This window comes from Sander lucioperca, chromosome 24 (genome assembly GCF_008315115.2).
Source record: "Sander lucioperca isolate FBNREF2018 chromosome 24, SLUC_FBN_1.2, whole genome shotgun sequence".
NCBI classification, from domain to species: domain Eukaryota; kingdom Metazoa; phylum Chordata; class Actinopteri; order Perciformes; family Percidae; genus Sander; species Sander lucioperca.
This window is the reverse complement of record NC_050196.1, coordinates 11,822,809-11,842,933: the sequence shown is the minus strand read 5'-3', so window position 1 is coordinate 11,842,933 and position 20,125 is coordinate 11,822,809.

Below are 20,125 nucleotides of genomic sequence, written 5' to 3'. Positions count from 1 at the left end.
CACAAAATAGATTTAACAATGTGGCCTTGAAACCTATTGGAGTTTCTAAAGTGTGTTTGCAAATCCCCATCTCTCTGAGCGTTTCACTGACCCACCTAAGAACCTTATGCACACTCTCAGACAAGGGACCTCATTTATAATAACGCGTTTGGACTCATCTTCCCCCGAGCTTGCCCCAGGATCGCGTCCACAAAAACTGCTTGCCTTTTTCAATTCAAAACAATCTAAACAAGCTGTGAGTGCTCTGTATTAGTGTATTGTGCAGTGGAAGGTCTGAGATGTGAAATGGGCCCTAACACAGCAGAAATTGTTGTTGGTGGAAAAAAAACGAAGAATAAAGCTCTCTGGGCATATTACACAACACACCAGGGTACTGCCACATTTGCGTGCAGCTCATTTCTTTTGCAATTCTGACACTGATACTAAGAAACATTTGTGTGGCAGCCATGCACATAGTGTCAGGCTTCTAAGTTTTTCATGTGACAGTCAAGGATTAAAAATAACTTTGAAAGAATAAATCCCTGTGCAAACACACTGGTACGGTAATGTGATCTTAAGAGGAAAATAATGGGTCTAACTCATAATAAAAACAAATAAACCACCTAAGTGAAGACTGAAGTACTAATGAAACCCTGCTGTTTGTTATAACTTTTTATCAAACAGGCCGCCGTGAAAATCATAGGATTTTTCTTTCTTATAAACTCGTCACATTGCTAAGAAAACTGTCGTCGAAGCTCCCCAAAAAGGAACTGATTGACAGTTCAAGCACTGAAGTTCCGTCTGTTCCTGAGCTTGCTCTCCACGGTCAGACGACTACCCGCTGAAGATGGATGACACGCTACCTACCATTCAAAAATGTCCAAATCACCTAACATTAGCGAGGAGGCAGCTGCGCGTCAATTAGCATTACCAAATAAAACAAAGTCATTCAGAGATGCTCAACAGATCTTGATTGGGGGTGAAAAAAACAAAAAAGAAGCTTTAAAAAAAAAAAGGTGTATTAAAAATGTCACAATGTCAAAAAAGGAGGGTTTGTCAAATTCAAACTGACATTGTGAATTAAAAGGGCTATCACTGCATTTACACTGAAAGCTAGCAGTTACAATGGTGCCATTAGCACATTAAGGTGAGGCTGAAAATGGGTGAGATGTGTGTTAAATTGGTACTCCGCCACATTAGCTTGAAAATAAAACAATGACTGTGAGGTTAAAGTGCAGGCTTTCAGCTTCAATTTGAGGGCATTTACACCAACATTAGATGAACAGTCTAGGAATAACCCCTTTTTATACACTGTTCCTCATTTTTGCTGGACAGAAACTAACTGTACAAGTTTACATAACCTTAGTCAATACCTTTTACAGTCAATATGTGGCTCGAATATGGCTCTGCCAGGTGTGTTGTTAAGCTATGTTTGCTTTCTGCATGTTTTGAAAGCATTTTTGGTCTGGTCTTCAGCAAGTAAAACTCCGTAAAGATGACTTAGTTGCAATACTGTCCTGATCTATTCTCCTGCTTCATTGTCCTAAAAATAAGGGGACAATGCATAAAAAAAGGCTATGAATCCTACAATGTTCAGCCAACATGGATGTTAATGCATAAATACTGAGCTATCATTATGTGACAGAGAGATATAATTAGCAGTATTTGCCAGAGTCAGTGTCAGGGAAACCTGTAATCTTGGTTGCCGATGTTAATTTCTCGCCAATTTTGGATCAGATTCCTGCTGGAACATTACATAACTTACTGGTGATTTTTCAGGGTAGAAAATGCCTCTACACTCGGTTACAATCATTCTCCAGCTGCAATGACGGTGCAAAGACGGCAAGAATGCAGATGCAAAAGACCTGGAAACGCTGACCAAACAGAGCAGGATTGGGCTTTCTCGGGAAGGGGGCTTAAAGAGATAGGCGTGGAAATTGAGTGTTCCAGACATAGGGTGAATACATGTGTTCCAGTACAGACAGTATGAGAAAAAAAATTGGTTTTTGAACATTAAAGCATGTTCTAGTAGAAACCAAAAATACAATGAACCTAAAAATGAGCATAATACATCTCCTTTAAGGATTAGAACTTTAACATCATCAGTTTCAGTCTGGAGTTGAGCCAACACATAACAAAACTCAAACATATCTCTATCCTAATACTTTCTGACTAACTATTACCAGAATGTAGAACCCCTGGAAATGCGATACTGCAGGCCCAAAGCAATTAAATCATCAGCAATGGTTTGGGTCCAGTTGATACTCCTAGTCTTTCCACAAACATCCAAGCCAGAGCTGCTCATAGGCACTTAACCAACACCAGAATCATACTGTATAATATCACATTTTGTGTAGAGACAGACATCTGCAACAAGAAAACACCAAAGCTAATCTCTTCCAAATGTCTTGAGTCACGAATAAGCCAAATCTATATTTAGTTTGAGAGTTTTAATTCCATGCCCTGGTATGATGTCACATCATCGATTTTCTCTTCGTGCCTCTCGGAGCAAACAAAGCTTCCAGAGCCATTGTTTGTTTGTTTACTTTGGGCTTTTTTTTTTTGCTTTTTTTTTGCTTCGTCATGATTAAAAAAAAAAAGAGAGAGAGGAAGGGTGAAGGACATGATGAGACTTGGATTTAAACAGAGAGGCACATGATACGGGTGCATCCTTGCACACACACACAGTTGACCCTGCTGCTACCATACACAGCTGTAATAAGAGCCAGGGGCGCACGCACACACACACACACACACACACACACACACACACACACACACACACACACACACACACACACACAATTACTAGTGACAGGGAGGGAGCTAAGGGAAACCGCTAGAGCCATGGCCACTTCCACTGTGGTGCACCATTGGCAATATGCCCTATTTATGCAATTAACACACACAAGCGTCTGTGTGTGTGTGTGTATATACACACACATCCACACAGAAATTAGCACATGTTCACACAAACACACATACACGTGTCAGTGTGCAGAAACAAGCACACCCACACACAATACAGACATGTAGCTACAAACACGTGCATAGAGACACAGAAAGGGAGAATGAAATTACACGGTTGGTAGTACTATTATTTACAGCGATTCAGCACCATGGACAGAACCACATGTGCAGTAATAGAGATAAAACATGCTCTCCCTCTCTCTATTCCATGAACACACACACACACACACACACACACTGGAGTGATGCCAAGACCTGGGGCACAGGCCTTCTGAATCTTTTAATTGGACGTGTGTTTTGACAGGCTAATCTGAAGAACAGGACACTATGCCCACCAGAGTCTATCAATATTCACTTGAATGCCACAGATGTGCATCTTTAATGACACAAGTGACATATTTATTCAGTTTTATAATCGTCTGCCATATCTGTTTGCATGTCTTTCTTAGTCACATATATATACATACAGGACTCGCTACATATATGGACGTCTATAAGGTTATCTGCAGTATAATATCTCAATTCAAGCAATTAGCTTGTCAGCTGCTGTTAGTCCCTGTTAGAAACATTATTGTTGGAACCAGTTTATTCATTTATTTATCCCTGGATTTATGCCTGTATTTCTTTATCTACACCGTTTATTTCTGAATTTTATTTTGCTTTTAATGAATTTCTTTATTTTAATAGTTTATTGGTGCTCAAATATGTTTCTCGGCCTCTCCAGTTTTATGATGGTTATGTCTTCTTTGCTTGCCATTGGCAAGTTTTACAAATATTCTTGATTAGATTTATGGACAACCACGTCTGACATGGCCAAAGACAGACACAATACAAGTTGTGATGTAGCACAGAGTCAAGAGGTGGGGAAATTATACAACTACATTGAATATACAATAAAATACAAATTTTGAGAATAAAGAGAAAGCAACAGAATGTCCAACACTGTGACACTCAGACATGCAATATATTTGCTGGCAATAGCTTCACAGCCTTTCAACTAAAGCCCATCTGAGAGAAGTGATGTCATTCCACTGCATTCAGCTGATAATACAAAAATGTTTTATAGACAGTGCTGGCACACTCTGTTCCAACCATCAAAGCTGTACCCAACACGCCTGTACATGCAAACTACAGCTGAACATACCAAACTGGCCACTTTATCTGCTTATCTGTATTATGCATCAGTTTGCGAGATCCTCATTTCTTTGACTGTGTCTTTATGCCTGCTGTCGTGTATCTACACCAAACCACCTACAAATAACAGGACAATCAGTATGTTTTATGGGGTTTTTCTGCACTTTCTGCTCTTTGCCCATTAAAGCTAGCTCTAGCCGTTCCTCTTTATTTTCTTCTGGTAATTTTTCCAGGTAAATTCCTAGAAAAGAAAAGGTCCAAAAACATTTTTACTGGCTCGAATAAACATGACTGACAGGGCAACAAAAAAAGTCTTTAATTGATAAGAACACAGAGCAAATTCACACTTTAACTTGTATTAGGGTGTAGTTACTCTTTAAGAAGGCATGCTGCTGCTGCTCTGCAGCTTATCTCACTGCCATTGGTGTCATTTTGGAACAACAATGCAGTGCACACTTCCAACATAATAAAGAGAAAGTAAGAGAGTGAGTGGAGGCCAGAGAAAGAGACTTGTCCTCACAAATTGCCGCTGATGCATTCATGACATCAGAGGGGGCTTTATTTGTTTCACTTCCATTGTCAAAACGAATGAGCGAGAGATAAGGGACCAACTGTGGGGAGAAGATGTACTCTGAATAAAAGTGGGGAGATTTGGACAAGGATTTCTCGCTCCTTGTTGCATTAATTCAAAAGCTTTTCTGTGTTTACCGACAATGTGCTGGCATTTTCTCCTTGCGGCCTTTGTCGTGCTGTCACGCAGTCACAGTCGTGGATGTAACACAACTCATTATTAAAAATCAATATTGAAAAGATCATCATGGAAATCGGTGTGTGCATTGGGGGGGGGGATGATGCTACAAATTCAATTTACATAATTTGGCTTATTGTCTTCTTAAATAAACAGTCGTCAATCATTTAGTTTTGACGAACTGGAACGGTGAACCTAGAAAACCTTTAATGGCCTTGCCAATCAATGCCATTCCAAACCATTTAGCACTCACATGCCACAGGGAAGGTAGCACACTTTCCATGAGCAGTGACATGTAATGGTCATAAAGGTCATATAGCGTTGCTATCGGGCGAAAACCTCGCATGTCCAAAACTGAGCTATTAACCTTTGACAAAGTCCGATGAAATTGCCTTGTCACTGTTTAAATATTTGTAAAAACCCACAGACAGACGTAAAGGGTCACCAATAGCATTGATTTATGAAAATAAATTAAAATAACAAAATGTGTTGTGGCCAGGTTAGCTCAGTTGGTAGAGCAGGCACACATATATAGAGGTTTACTCCTCGACGCAGTGCCTTTGCTGCATGTCATTCCCTCTCTCTCTCTCTCCCCTTTCTCTCTCCCCTTTCATGTCTTCATCTGTCCTGTGGAAATAAAGGCCTAAAATGCCCAAAAAAGTTTGTTTAAAAAAAAATAAAAAATAAAAATAAAAAAATGTGGGGATACAAGGTTTTGGCTCGACAGCGACGATAGGGCTGAAGGCATTGTAAAAACTTCTTAAAGCTTTTATGTGGATGTGTGTGGATTTATGTCAAACAGAAATGGAACTGTGCTACAGGCAAATTGTCTAAGCGCTTTCCCCCTTCTTTCTTTCATCTCAAATCTCCCATAGTCATCTCTGGCATTAATGGTAAGTCGGCAGCTAATGTTCCACCCAGAGGAAAATACTTGGAAGGACAACTCCAAACTCACAGCTGGTGGAAAAAACAACTGACTGAAATTGGTCAATTAGTCCAAATAAAGTCAAATACGTCTCCGCTTCCTCCGAGGGTTATGGATAAAGAAGTGAAGAGAGAAAAACACTCATTTAGGACATGAGATGATTTTTAATTACCCAGTGGAAGAAGCCTTTTATTGAGCGACACGGCTCCATACTGTCACCTGTCCTCTTTAATTGCACGTCTTCACTCCTGAGCGGAGTTGGAGGGGAATGTAATTACGTCGAGATCAATAGTCAGGACAATGACACAGTAACGATTAATATTACATGCAGATTGATTCATTTCCCGGACACTGTTTAGTTTAATTTAATGGAAGTCTACAACCTAGAGGGGGGACATTTTCTCACATTCAGGGAACACGACTATGAAGACAATATTATGGGCAGATTTAATTGCCTGGGAACTATATGGGCTGTTTAAAAACCACAGTAAGAGCAACTTACAGTGGATTTCAGGTAATTTTGCAGCCAAGTTGGATACGTTTTACAAACATGGCCTTACTCATGCTTGGAGAGGCAGAGGAAGACTAAGAGCCTAAAGCCATGCTAGCATCTCTTTGAGGCTGAATGCTTATTGACATAACTATCTAATAGTTTTGTGTTCTTTATTAAGTATTGGACACATTAAAATGTTGACTTGATGAAGATGCTAGACAAAAAGAAAACCATAAACATCTGCACCAAATTGTCTGCACCAATGGTAATCCATCCAACAGATCAGACATTTACCATGGAACCACAAGTGTCAGCCTTATGGTGGTGGATCACCAAAAGTATTAGGATTCATCCTCTGGGGAGCATAAATGTCCACACCAAAATTTGTGCCAATCTACTTTGTAGATGTAGAGAAATTTCACTGACCTGCTGGCGCCTTTACACAAATTTGAATAATTAGATAATTCCCTCTACCAAGAATGATGTTTTCGGTTTGTTTTGTTTGTTTGTCTATGTGTCAGAAGGATTACGGAATAAGTACTGGCCCGATTTTCATGAAACTTTGTGGAAGGGTGAAGCATGGGCCAAGCAGGAACCCATTAAATGTTGGGGCGGAAAGAAATTACTAAGCTGATACACACATTATTTTTGACTTTTGTTAACATTGCAATATTGTGAAATGTGCAACATACCTTTCAACATTTCTCACTGTCCCACAGAGTTAAGGTGAAAGAAATGGGCCATTCCCCTAGAAGGCCACTGAGGATATGTAAGAGTGTCTACCAGTAACTTTAAAGTGCAAATAATCCACAGAAATACATTCTGTACAGCAGACAGCTGTCTCCCCGATGTAACGTAGATACTGCTGAATGCTCGTCAGCTTTTACTGACATGGCGAGTTCGTATTCAAAGCAGTATTGTAAAAGTGCCGCACTCGAAAACAATGAAAAAAGATTGGTCCTTCGAGTGGCTGAGTCATGTCACACATGACACCAGGATAAGGAAAGGGGGACAAAAGAGGGAAATAAACAGAAAGTGACAGAAACAGAAAGGGAACAGCAGACATGTCAAAAAAAGATGAAAGTTGCCTTGCGTGACTTCAGGTTTTATGAAGTGGGTGCCTTAGAGATGGGGACATCATTACCCTATGCCCCAGAAGAGACGGAAATTTAGAAAAAGGCAGTGACCAGCTGAAAACTCACTGCAGAAAGTGGACCTTTGTGTCCTAGCAGATGACTGGAACAAGGTTTGTTTGTCAGAATATGTTTTTCAGTCCAGGACCATTTCAGCCAAGCATCCATTACTGAATCCACGCAACATTAAACTGGCAGTAACCCAGCTGGTCACTTTCTCTATCCCAACGAGACACCAGAGCAAAACCCTTTGAGGAAATGTACTCTGGAAAGGTGCAGCATGATAAATGAAGCAATAATATTTGGCGTGGACCAATATTTGGCCAAAAACAGGGAGCTTGATTTCATTAGAATTTTAAACAGCACTAAACTGCCTCTGGTGGACATTTCTCTGTGTAAGATCCATTTTAAAAGGCATTAAAAATGGAAAAGGGAAACATTCAACAATAATGTCCTCTGTTAAAAGATGTATCTCTTACAGAAGACCTGTTTATGAATGATCAACAGGTCTCGATATATATCGATATATGCGGAACAAAATAATTTAAAAAATGCATATGATACATGTTTTATTAAATATGTATGACCTGAGACAAATTTGTAGGTGCTTAAGGTAAAAAATAAAAGCTCAAGAGGCCAGATACAGATTTCATGCAAATACCAGGGGTGAAGTATGACTTATGTAAATGTTTTGTGAGGGCCTGCATTTGTCTGTCTAATGTTTCCACATCTTTGACAGGACTTTGTTTTTTTGCTGTCCATCTTCTGCCGGACAGAATCAGGCTAAATCACAGTGATCACGCCGCTCTTGTCATGCGTGGAGAGCAAAACTACTAGCTATCGACAGAGACGCAGAGGACAGAGGCGGTAGTCGGGAGCGCCAGCCTCTCTTTATCCCATCCCCCAGCTCTTGAATGGAGGGCATTCGGGAGATTGGAGTGTTTGGAACCCCAGCTGCATTTACATGGAGCCTTTTATTCCACCAACAATCAGAATAAAAAGCTCAGTGAGACTAGAAATGCGCCCAAACACCTCAGACTGTCTCGCTTGGAAAGACATTTGACTGACTCTCTTATCGCAACCAAGAGAAATAAATAAATAAATTACTTTTAAGGTCAAATTAAAGATCCATTCTTCAATCTCCAACATTATTCAACAAAAATAAGAGCTTTCAAATGGTACGCTGCTCTGAGTACAAAGTTGTTTTCCTAGCCAAAGTACAAAGACTCAACACTGCCAATGTAGGACACTCACTGTCTTTCATTCTGAATGTTTGTATACCTCTGATCTCTGTTTCTCTGTGGCTGTCATCGCTCTCAGTTTGTTTACTTCATTTATATTTAATTCTTTTTATATTGGTGCTGCTAGTCGTGCTCATTTAAACTGTTTTAAAACACAGATCAATGACAATATTGTCAAGAAATATTTTCTAAAGCATTGAAATTTTGTTAAGTTATGGACTGTCTTTACACAGACAACATGCACTAAAAATGTACCTGTATTGGTCCATAGAATATATAAATACAAATTGTGACAGCATTTTGAGGCAAGGAATCTATAAAGACTGGCCCCTTGTGAGAAGCTGCTAAGTGTGTACGGTGGGGTTACCACAGACAAAAACCAAGCTGTCAGTCACAGTTACCTTAGATGCTCTCACTGTTTTGGGTCTTCGCAAGAGGCTGAAGTCAGACACGACACGTCTAAGCTGTTATTTTGTCCGCCTGAACATAATTTGGTCCACCGCCTTTAAAATGCACAAGAATAATATTCGTTTGTAGCTCTGATTGGCATAATCTGACAGTTCTTCCAAATGTTTGCATAGCTGCTTAAGAAAATGACATTTAAATTTTTTGAAAAATCAAAAAAAGGCCATTATGATACCGACAGCTAATAAGTTGGAGCAGAGCAATATAGTAAAGTAAATGTTTTTTTTTTCCTTAAACATTAAACTGCTGACATGGAACTCAGGGGACTGTAGCTCGCTTTCCAACATACATGCAGACGCACACACACACACACACACACACACACACACACACACACACACACACACTTCATCTTCACTCAACTTCTGGTCTGTGTCATGTCATCAAGAACACAGTATCTCAATCATTGCCTTTACATGCACACTAGTGTCCCTGTTTTAAGTCTTATCCTGGACTACATTTGTCATCATATTGTTATAAGAACATTATACGACAAATGCCAAAAAAGTCAGACTAGTACCCATTACTATAATAACAGTAAGATGTCCAGCTGTCTGATTAACTAGTACAAGACTCAGTATGACAGTTATGAGTCTTGTCCTTTTTTAAACATTAGTAACCGCCTGCTTATTCATGTCCCTGTGCGTATGATTTTTACACAGCGGTGTGACCAAATACACTGCATGGGCCACAAAATTGGTGGTATCCACAAGTTTAAAAAGGAGAAAAAAGTGCTCTGGTTTATTGGCATTTCTTTAAACCATTACAATTGTTTTGGGCAGCGCTAAGCGATGGACACAGCAATGATGCCTCTGCAAAATAGCCACGGGTAGGAACATGTGCACGTAGGGAGGCAAGCTCTGGAATTAAAATGGCTGTAGAGTGTGTGATGAGTATTTTACTCAAAAAAAAAGAAATATAATTTGATTATCGGTTCTAGCTTGGAGGATGTTTCCTGAATCAAGCATAGTTTATAATTCCAACACAAAGAAAGCGGGAAGGTGAGGGACATCCGGCTGAAAATGAGGGACAACAAGCTGCCAGCTCCTATATAGGGAAAACAGTATATTTCATCACCTAAAAGGTGAAGTATCCTGGTATGGTGGAAAAGGAATCCATAACGGATGCCAGAGTAGACTTGCTACAATATCTTCCAAGAAGTTAGTTCGCTCTCCACTGCAAATCCGGACAACATGTCATTTCCCTGAAGTATGGTCAATCAGTCCGCCGTTCCAGAGTGGAAACTGGTCGGTATTCATGCAGGCCTTACAAGGTGTGTTCACAGCACACCAGCAGGACTCTTCCAGTTTATAAAGATACACCAAGAAGCACAGGGGTAAAGCTACTGTACAATTGTGGATAAAAGTGAGATCTTTCCAGAACTGTCCCCAGAAGCCAACTAAAAGGGGTACTTTATCCTCTAACACTAGCTGGCTGGTACTGGCAGTCTGTGCCCCACTTCCCCATGTTACCAGAGAACCAGAATGATCCCATCACCTGGACTCAAATCAAAACCCTGACACAATCACTGTGGTTCCAGTCTTCAGCAGCACATAAGTGGCTATCTTGGTTGTTTTAGGGATCACCTAATTACTACAGCACTTGCCGATGCTACTCTTTCACAGCCAGTACTATTCTGAGCCAAGAGCTGAGTGAAAACACCGCTGAGTGTCAGTAACTATAACCGATAGTCCAACCTTCCTAAGTTTTTTTCTTGCAATTAGTATTCAGTAGTGGGAAAAAAAAAGGTTCTGGGTTGTGGAATGCAGTTGCAACCTTGTGTTTATGGATCTGCCAGCAAACATTGACTGCTGTGACATCACCAACCTTTGACAAATTCTCTCTTTGCTCTTTGTTTGGATTGAGTGAGGGGGCAGCCAGGATGACCTCTGCAAGAGAAAACAGCTCTTGCTGAGCTTCAAAAACCTCCTCATTTCTCGCCTTTTGAGAACCAAAATGCGGGAGATTTTCCGAAAAATATGAATTCTGAGATTAGGTCAATCCCAGCCGCCGCCGTGCCATTATAACCGATGTTTCTCCTCACAGCTTGTGCATGCATGGCTCTGGTTGCTATGGTTATGCCTTTCACTGAATCAGTCTGCAGGCGGATAAATAATGCACACTAATGCTGGCTTGGTGACAGCACTGCAGCAAGCTGTTGCTCACCTCAGCTCCGCTTTGGAAACAGAATACAGACATAGATGTGTAAACGTGTGCATGCAGCAACATGGATGCCTGGATAGATATAAACATGCTAATAATATAGATAACCACAAGCACACACTATGCATTTTTTTTATATCATCGCTGGAACTGACTGAACAAAAGCTGAACACAGATGCCAGGCTGTCATGTCTGTTGCAATAGAGTGAGACATCAAAGTTTGTTTTGACATGACCTTGTCTAATAAAGCAGGTGAATAAACTTTGATGGACTGATGTCAAAACCTTCCCCCCATGAGGTGCATTTAAAATGTCTCTATCAGTATCTTCAGAGATTGTTGGAAACACTGAATGTGTGATTAGGCGCCAAATGTTGAAGCAAACAGCATCAATGCAGCACACTGTTATCTTTATGTGTGTATGTGGACCAGAGTGAATATAGATACAGTCTGGTATTCCTTTGTGCTGTCACTCACAAAGAGTCCACTGACAAGTCGACATTTTACAGTGCCAAGGGAGAAATCTTTTTGTTGAAAAGGCAAATGTCCTTCTGCGTAACTAGATTCAATGAGGGGAGTTGATGAAAAGTGTGTGCACAGTGTTGACACCTGAACATTGTCACATTGAACAGTGTCCGACTGCGTCCTGCCGCGTCCACCCAGGCTGCTGTGCCACACTACACCCCGTAACGCCCTGCTGCACCCTACTATGACATGAACTACTACGACTACCATTGTGATCACTGTTTCACTATCTTTATTATGACTATTATTGCCACCATTCACCACTCCCCCAACTGGTGCCGTCAGACACCGCCTACCAAGAGTCTGGGTCTGTCCGAGGTTTCTTCCTAACAAAAAAGGGAGTTTTTCCTTGCCACTGTCGCAATAGCTACTGCTAATGCTTGCTCTTGAGGCAACCACTGTAATAGTTGGGGCTTCGTAAACTACAGAGTTTGGTCTAGACCTACTCTATCTGTAAAGTGTCTCGAGATAACTCTTGTTATGATTTGATACTATAAATAAAATTGAATTGAATTGAACATTGCGTTCTTTCACTCTGGAAAAGCACATATTTTCATTGAAATATCTCAATTTAACAATACTGTCAAAATCCATATATACATTTTACATTCTGTATTGATATGCATTACACATTTTATTTTTATCACATATTGGTTTTCGGTTAACACCCAGGGCCAAGCGGTTCTCAGCTCCGTCATGAAGCAAAATAAATAAATGTGAGTGCAGGTGACAGGAGGAGTATGCAGCACAATTGCTCAGCTTTGAAATTAATATATACATTTCCTTTACCATCAAAGAGACATTTTTTTTTTCCATCTCCATATGGAAACTGGTGGAGGGTGAACAAAAAATAAACAGTACTGTATGTAGAATAATCTATGATTTGAAAAAAATATATATTACTCAATATCTGGGTGCAAGAGTTCCTTTTATAAACGTGATAACAAAGGGCTGATAGATGTGATATGGAGGATAAAGTACAAGAGACAGATGGCATTGGGAGACACAAAAGAGAGACAGGGAGATGGAAACTTCTTTCTGCGCTTTATGAATAATGACTTATCCAAGCATTCAGTAAAGCTGTCTTGATATATGGAGGAAGAAACAATGTACTGCAAAAGATAAGTGCTATTTTTACTGTGTATTTGTTTGTGGCAGAGACTAGGCTCACATTGCATAGCTGACACTGGTTGGAAATCAAAGCTTTCTGACCAAACGGAAATGGATAAATGAATAAATAATGCTGTCTGATTTTTCAATGTTGAACACTTTTACGGTAAAGGAATTTAAATCCTCATTCTCTCCTATCTTAAAACTTGTAATAAATCACCTTTTGCACTCCGTACGGACAAGAAATTAATGCAAAACATCAATTCAATTCCATGGTTGTAATGGAACTGGCTGCAGAGAGGTCTTGCACGGAAATTTTATAGGAACTTGTGTTATGAACTTCTCTAACCTTTAAATCACATACACAAAAAATAGCCGCAAGAAGGCAATAACAGCTGGGAGAGCATGGGCATGTTGGTTCCTGAGAAATAGAAAAGTGCTATAAGCCACAATTATCAAAGTCCTCTGCTGCCAGTCAAAGGGAATCTAATTTATCTAGCCTGCCTGCAAACATTGTTTGAGAATGAGGAGAAATAAGGGGAGAATATTGGAGAGAGTCCCAAGATCCAGACTGTTATATGACCAACAAAACTCATGGAACCTTTTAGTAAAGTCATATTTTATATTTTTCTTATTGTCAACCAATTCCATTCAAAAAAACAACACCACAATGAACTGATCCTTGGGCTGTTCAATTATAGCAAAAATCCTGATTATTTTAGTCAAAATTGAGATCACAATTTTTTTTTGCACGATTACTCATTGACTTGGGTAACATCATGCATATGCAAAAAAATAACAGTGAATTTTTATTAAACATATTTCAACAAAAAAATTTAAGTTTAAAAAAATGAAATAACTGAATTAAATAATATATACATATAACATCTAAATAAATATAAAAAATAAAATTACATAAAATTTGACCAAAATAAATAAGATCAACTATGTTGAAATGTATGATGAACATGGGCACACTGTAGTTTTTTTTAAATCAATTCCACATACACCGCTCTGCTGCCCCCTAAATACTTACTAGAGAACCAAATCCGCCACTCATGGCATGATGGTACATCTAATGGATTAATTTTTGGCAATATGTAAACAAAATAAATAAATAGCCTGGTTTGACCCGTGATCAATAATACAAAAGGGGACACTAGCAATAGTATGTAACATACTGAGAGCCTGTTTTGTTTCTACTCTGATTGATTGCAATCATGTCAAAGGCTGACATTCTCTCACCCACACTTATTTCACACTCCTACTCACTCCTTTTTGGGAAATCACAGTGGTATGATGTAAAAAAAAAAAAAAAAAAAAAAAAAAAAAAACCCTAACCCACTATCAATGTTCTTCTGTAAATAACAGTCAAACTGATGATGCTATCAAGAAAAATACAGGCCTGAACAGATTAACCAATTTAGTCCAAGAAAAACTCACCATTTATTTCAATCTCATCAAATCAACCTGACTAACATCTTATGCTATGAAAACTAAGTTCACATTTGATTGTAATCTTCCACAGTTCAATCCAGGATCTGAAGGCCTCACAGATCCGTAATGTTATGCTTTTTCGTTAGTATTCATGATTGCTAATTTTAAATTTTAGGTGGATTGCTGTATTGATTTCCCTATTGGTTCCGCTGGTTGGTCACTGAGTCACGCACTGAACAAATGATTCACAGCCACCATATTTATTTAATAATCCAAATTTAATTTCAAATGATGTGCCAGTCACTGTGTGATCTCACGCTGATGAATGGGATGGGAAAAGGAATGAATAGTATGGAATCTATGTTTAGGAATTAATACAGATATTTCTGGAATGGTGCAGCAATAAGTGGCCCCTGCCACCTCCTTAAATAAGTCTAAATGTATTCATTTTAAAATCAGTCCCTTAGGAAAAGTGCACAAAAATAAGGAAAAATAATGAACAATAAAACAACTACAATCACTTCAGGCTTTGACATACACACAAACCCACAAAAGCTCTAAATTTGGGTGCAGTTGAGTGTACACTCGGAGAGGATAATTATCTTCATCTGGGCCTTATTTTCCTTGTTTTCATCACCACAGTGATTGTTTGCGCTCACAATTTCATCACTTCTCTGCTAAGCTTCCAAATATATGTAGTATCTCTGCTCTCAGATACACATTTGAAGGCTAAAGTAACAGTTAAACAGTCATTATACTTTAAATGCAATAACACATTTTAAAAACAGCTGTGATGAAAGTAATGACCAAATAGTAGCACATTATTATTATTATTATTATTAATATATATATATATCACATACTTCATTGTGCAGTGCACGACTGGCTGGCAGTTCTGTATTGTGTACATGTCATACAAGAAGAATAAATCAATGGGATTCCTTTGCTTAATCTTGAAAGCAGTGTTTACATGCTTTACTTGCTCAAGTGATTTATATTCATGAATTTGAAATTAACTATGGGGAAATTACGGAAGATATTCTAATGTTTGTAAATGTGGCTTTCTATCTTGATGTGGATTTAACTAACTCCTATCAGTGGATGCACTGCTATGTCTACTGACTGCACTTACACGGTTCTACAGTTTGTAATGCTTGCTGGAAAATATTCACGCCTTCAAAATGTATCTGATCAATTATAAAAAATATTTCCATTTTTCAGCTGTTTACTGACAATGAGGACATATATAACAATTATAGCAACTAAGTTCAATTATTGTCATTGTGTTGCATAGGGACGCATATTAGAAATTGCCACAATATCAACAAGTTCACAATATCTAATAAAGCATATAATGCTGCACAACTTCCAGGCTACATTGAAGGACACAAATTAGATGAGACTGAAACATGCTGGGACAAATCATCACTTAAACCCATTTTCTGGTATCAACATAAAGGGCTGCAGCCTTCAAAAACAAACGTCCGTCTGTCAAAAAGACAAGTCTCGCTGGTTTTATTTAACATAATAGGCATATCAGCTGCTGGAAACACCTGATCAGGTATAACGAATGAACAGGCACAAATACTGTTAATATTAGCCTCTGGATTGCTAGCTTAACCAGACAGTCACCAGACAACAACTTTATTTTGAAAGGGTAAACATCAACTATAAACTGGTTACACATGTATTTGTGTGTGCAGCCATTACAGTTCCCCCCTCCAACTCCATCTTCTTCATCACACCAACCCAAAGCCAGACACCACATGTCCCCTATCTTCTACATTGTTGGTAAATACTGTATATCTTTAATCAATGATTTTATTAATGCTGATTAACCAATGGTTGATAATCACAGACATCCCTTGTAAGGCTATAGTTCTGGTACTGCATTCATTCCCTACACTAATCCCAGGCTTTGTGTGGATACAGTGCTCAGTTCTTATCTAAACATTCTCGTCAAATGGCATTTGTCTATAATACCATGTGTTGACAATCTCCATGTGTGTACAGTAGAGGATGATTGATAGCGAGGGTACAAGCACAACTGATAGCTTTCCACAAATCAGATAACAATGGAGCAAGAATCAGTCTATGTGACAGAGTCGGAGAAAAATAACTGGGCGTACAAGGAAGTAGAATTTAGAGACCATTGATGAAGAAAAACTGTGTCCTTAGATTTTTATGCATCATGTCAGTGCTTTGGCTGGAGTAGTGTCTGGCTGCCCACGGACCTGCTCTGCCATTACAGCACTGAGTACATCTGAGACTGAAAAGCAGACCCACGCTGGCAGCATTTTTAACAAATGTCCAGTTGCCTAATGCGAGGTAGCTTCACTTGAGGCTTTTGTGCCCAAATTGACAAACTGACAAGACGTACATTGTACTTGAACCAGGAGTGTCTCCCAGGTAAACTGTTGTGCAATGCAAATAGGCCACACAACACATTTCAAAGTAACATAGCATGCATCTTAAAATATAACAGAAGTATCTTGTTCTTGCCTTAGTAGATGTGCTGCGTCTCCTTCCAAACAAGATTTCTCCTTAGCTGTGTGCCGCACCATCTAGATAAAAAAGAAATAAAATAAAAAAAATGTAATGGTACTGCATTCTTTTAAAATAGCAGCATGACAACAGCTTAGAATCAGTGATCAGAGAACAGAAGATGAAGACAAAAGGCATCAGACCCATTGCATGTTAGTTTTTTATTTTGTAATATTTATTGTGAAGGCCAAAAATTGCATACTTCAAGAATGATTTTTGTTTCAAGATCTGTCATTTATGGTAGGTGGAGAATTTGCTATTGTTGTGGATTGCCAATTAATAAGGGGACTGACAGTCACTCATGCAACACCATTTCGGCTGTGGCAGTAAGTTTTCTCATCTTTTGAACTCTTCAGTCTGGAACTCTTGATGAATTATGCTGACACTCTTAAAACTCAAAGTTCTAATGCTGAAATTAGGAGCAGTATATTCGCAGCTTTAAGATTTTTCCAGAATCTGGCCTCTTGAGATGTATTCTTTTACTTGTGATGCTTTATGCATCTGGACATCATGCATCGTTATTCTGTAAGACATGCATCCGTTTGATAATTATTTTTGAGTCAAGGCTCCTGTTTGACGTGAGGACCACAGAGAGAAGCAGAGCAGGCCTAGTGAGGTCTCCCCAAGGCTAGAATTCTGCAGATTTTCAGCTCAAACAGCCTCCCCAGAATGCCAAAAAAATAAGGGTAAGAACAAGTCCTTGAGAAGTGTAAAATGATCTCAGAAGTATCACAAATTCATCCTGAAAACTTCATAAATACTTAGCTTGTAGGCCTTGTTGTTAAAAGTGCTAAGCTTTGAGTCGGACCGAGACATTTTGCAAATTGCTGCTTACAAATACTCCCAATGGAGAGCAGGTGAATAGTTAAGAGTTTTTAAAAAACAGCAAGCCCAGATTGACTGCAGTCAATAAATTGCAAATGGGAAGGTCACAGAGAGACAGCCCATAATCATATTATACTCAGTGCTATCATTCAGCAGAGGCATGATCATGCATGTGTGTGTGTGTGTGTGTGTGCGTGTTAATATTCAGCAGTGTGTGGGACCTGCTGCTGTGGACTGCTAATGAGAAGCTGTCGACAGAAGAAGACCCTCCATTGTTCTCGGAGGAATCATTAGGATACCTATCAAAAGGTGCGCTATCTATAATATGAGGCAGATTAGTTCAAATGAGATAACAGGAATTAAAATGGATGAAATGGAACAAGAGGATGGAAAGGAGGCGACGAGACAGATTGGGCAAAGTCTGATAAAGCCAAGCAAACATCTGCTGACGCTTAATCAAGCTGATCTCTAGCCCCGCTTGGTATCTGCGCTGTGTTTTTCTTGCCTTTATTTATCGAGCTAAGTGCTTTGCTGAGAATCACCAATTTCTTTTTCTTCCCTTACCATGGTGTTGCATTCATACAGTAGAATAAATCTACAGCTGCCTTCTGCTGGACCCAGAGCAGCTTTAGAGGACCAATTAGGGGCTATAGGTGCCAGCTCACGGGCACCTTCACTACGGTGATGGGTGAGTAGATTGTCCTTAGTTGCCTCGTCTGGTCACAAGCAAGGCTTTTAAACCTTAAGGCTACTGCAGCCATCTGTACATGATTTAAAAATAAAATAAATAAAATAATAAGTATAAAAATAGGTTGCACCCGTGGCCTGGTGTCTGCATATTTCTACTGTATATAAGCATGGACTAAAAATGTCTGGATGCACTGCTGACCCTTTATGTGAAACATGAAAAAGGTCAGAGACATCACAAAGGGTCAGGCTTCCCAAAATGGCTCACTGAAGCACTGACAAAGGGGTCTCTCACTCAGATGACCGGACCACTTACAGTACAGAGATGCTCTGTAAAGGGAAGCATCGGTAGGCGGGAAAATTCCTCACCTCCTTAGGGCCAATGGAGGAGGAGAATCAAACTGTGAAATCTCCTCTTTGCCTTTAAATCCTGCACATGGCATGAACGCACCACACTGAGCTGTTTGTTTTCATCTGTGGCATTTAAGATCAGCTGAACTGGAGATGAACTGAATTTCCGTTTTGGCTAAAGGCGTTGAATCATGAGTGAATGAAAAAAGACATTGGTTGCTTTTTTGGATTACCAGGCTCTTTAGTTTGCTAACACAACCAAAAACTTCTCTTTGTGCAGGTTAACTGAGCTAAGGTTCCGATAGAGTGTTTTCAGAGTAATGCATATGAATAGACAATACAGTTTAGTCTGTCATAGCAAGCTAAATTAAAAACCATCTAAATTGGGATTTTATTCATATAACTGTGTACTATAACTGTTTTCTTTTCCAGGGAATTACACACTTTTTTCTGTCCTGGTTGTTCCTTAGCCTGCTCAGCCATTATGTCTCCATAATGTGCTTCTGGGAAGATTGTGATGCAACTGAATCACTCACTCATGAAACTGCATTCTGAGAGTAATCTTGTTTTGGTCACATCTCTGTCTCAAGCTCATGCAGCTGCAGAGAAATTTGACAGAAAATGTTGAATAAAAGAGAGAGCCCGAGGCAGCGATTTGATTGGTTCTCCACATGAAAACATGTCCTGGAAACAACACCTCCCTCTTTGTTGTGCATTGTTATTTAAGCTATGTTAATCATAAATTAGATAAAAAATGTAATGTGTTCACCCGCAGGCAACGGGTAAAGTATTAAACCTGTTTAACAGCCTGGGGTCTATTACATAAATGTGTTTTTGTTTCTTCCTCTCAGGTTGATGATTTTGTGATTTGAAATAAATGTGAGCACTTTTGAGATCAGCTCACAACTAGCAAAAAATTGGTTATAAAATAGGATAATACACAGGTGAGTACCATGTTATATTCTGCCTTGCAGTTTCACAGGAGAGCACACTATCTTGCTATCTAATATGCAATAGCAAAAATATTTTACACAAAGCTTAATGGATGTGAACAAATCTGCAAAAGTTCACTGTCAACATATTTCATTAGTTTGCATTATATTCACTACTGACAACAAAACCATGTCATGTTTTTATGGTGTTTCTTAAAACTTTAGGGTTAGGAAAAGCCCAAACATAACAATATGTCGGACACAAGACATATGTGTGTCCTGTGTTTTGTACACCCAACTATCCATCTCAACATATTCTCATTACATTACATGTCATTTAGCTAATGCTTTTATCCAAAGCGACTTACAAATTGCTAGATATGTCAGAGGTTGCACGCCTCTGGAGCAACTAGGGGCTAAGTGTCTTGCTCAGTGACACATTGGTTAATGTATCGCAGTGAGAAT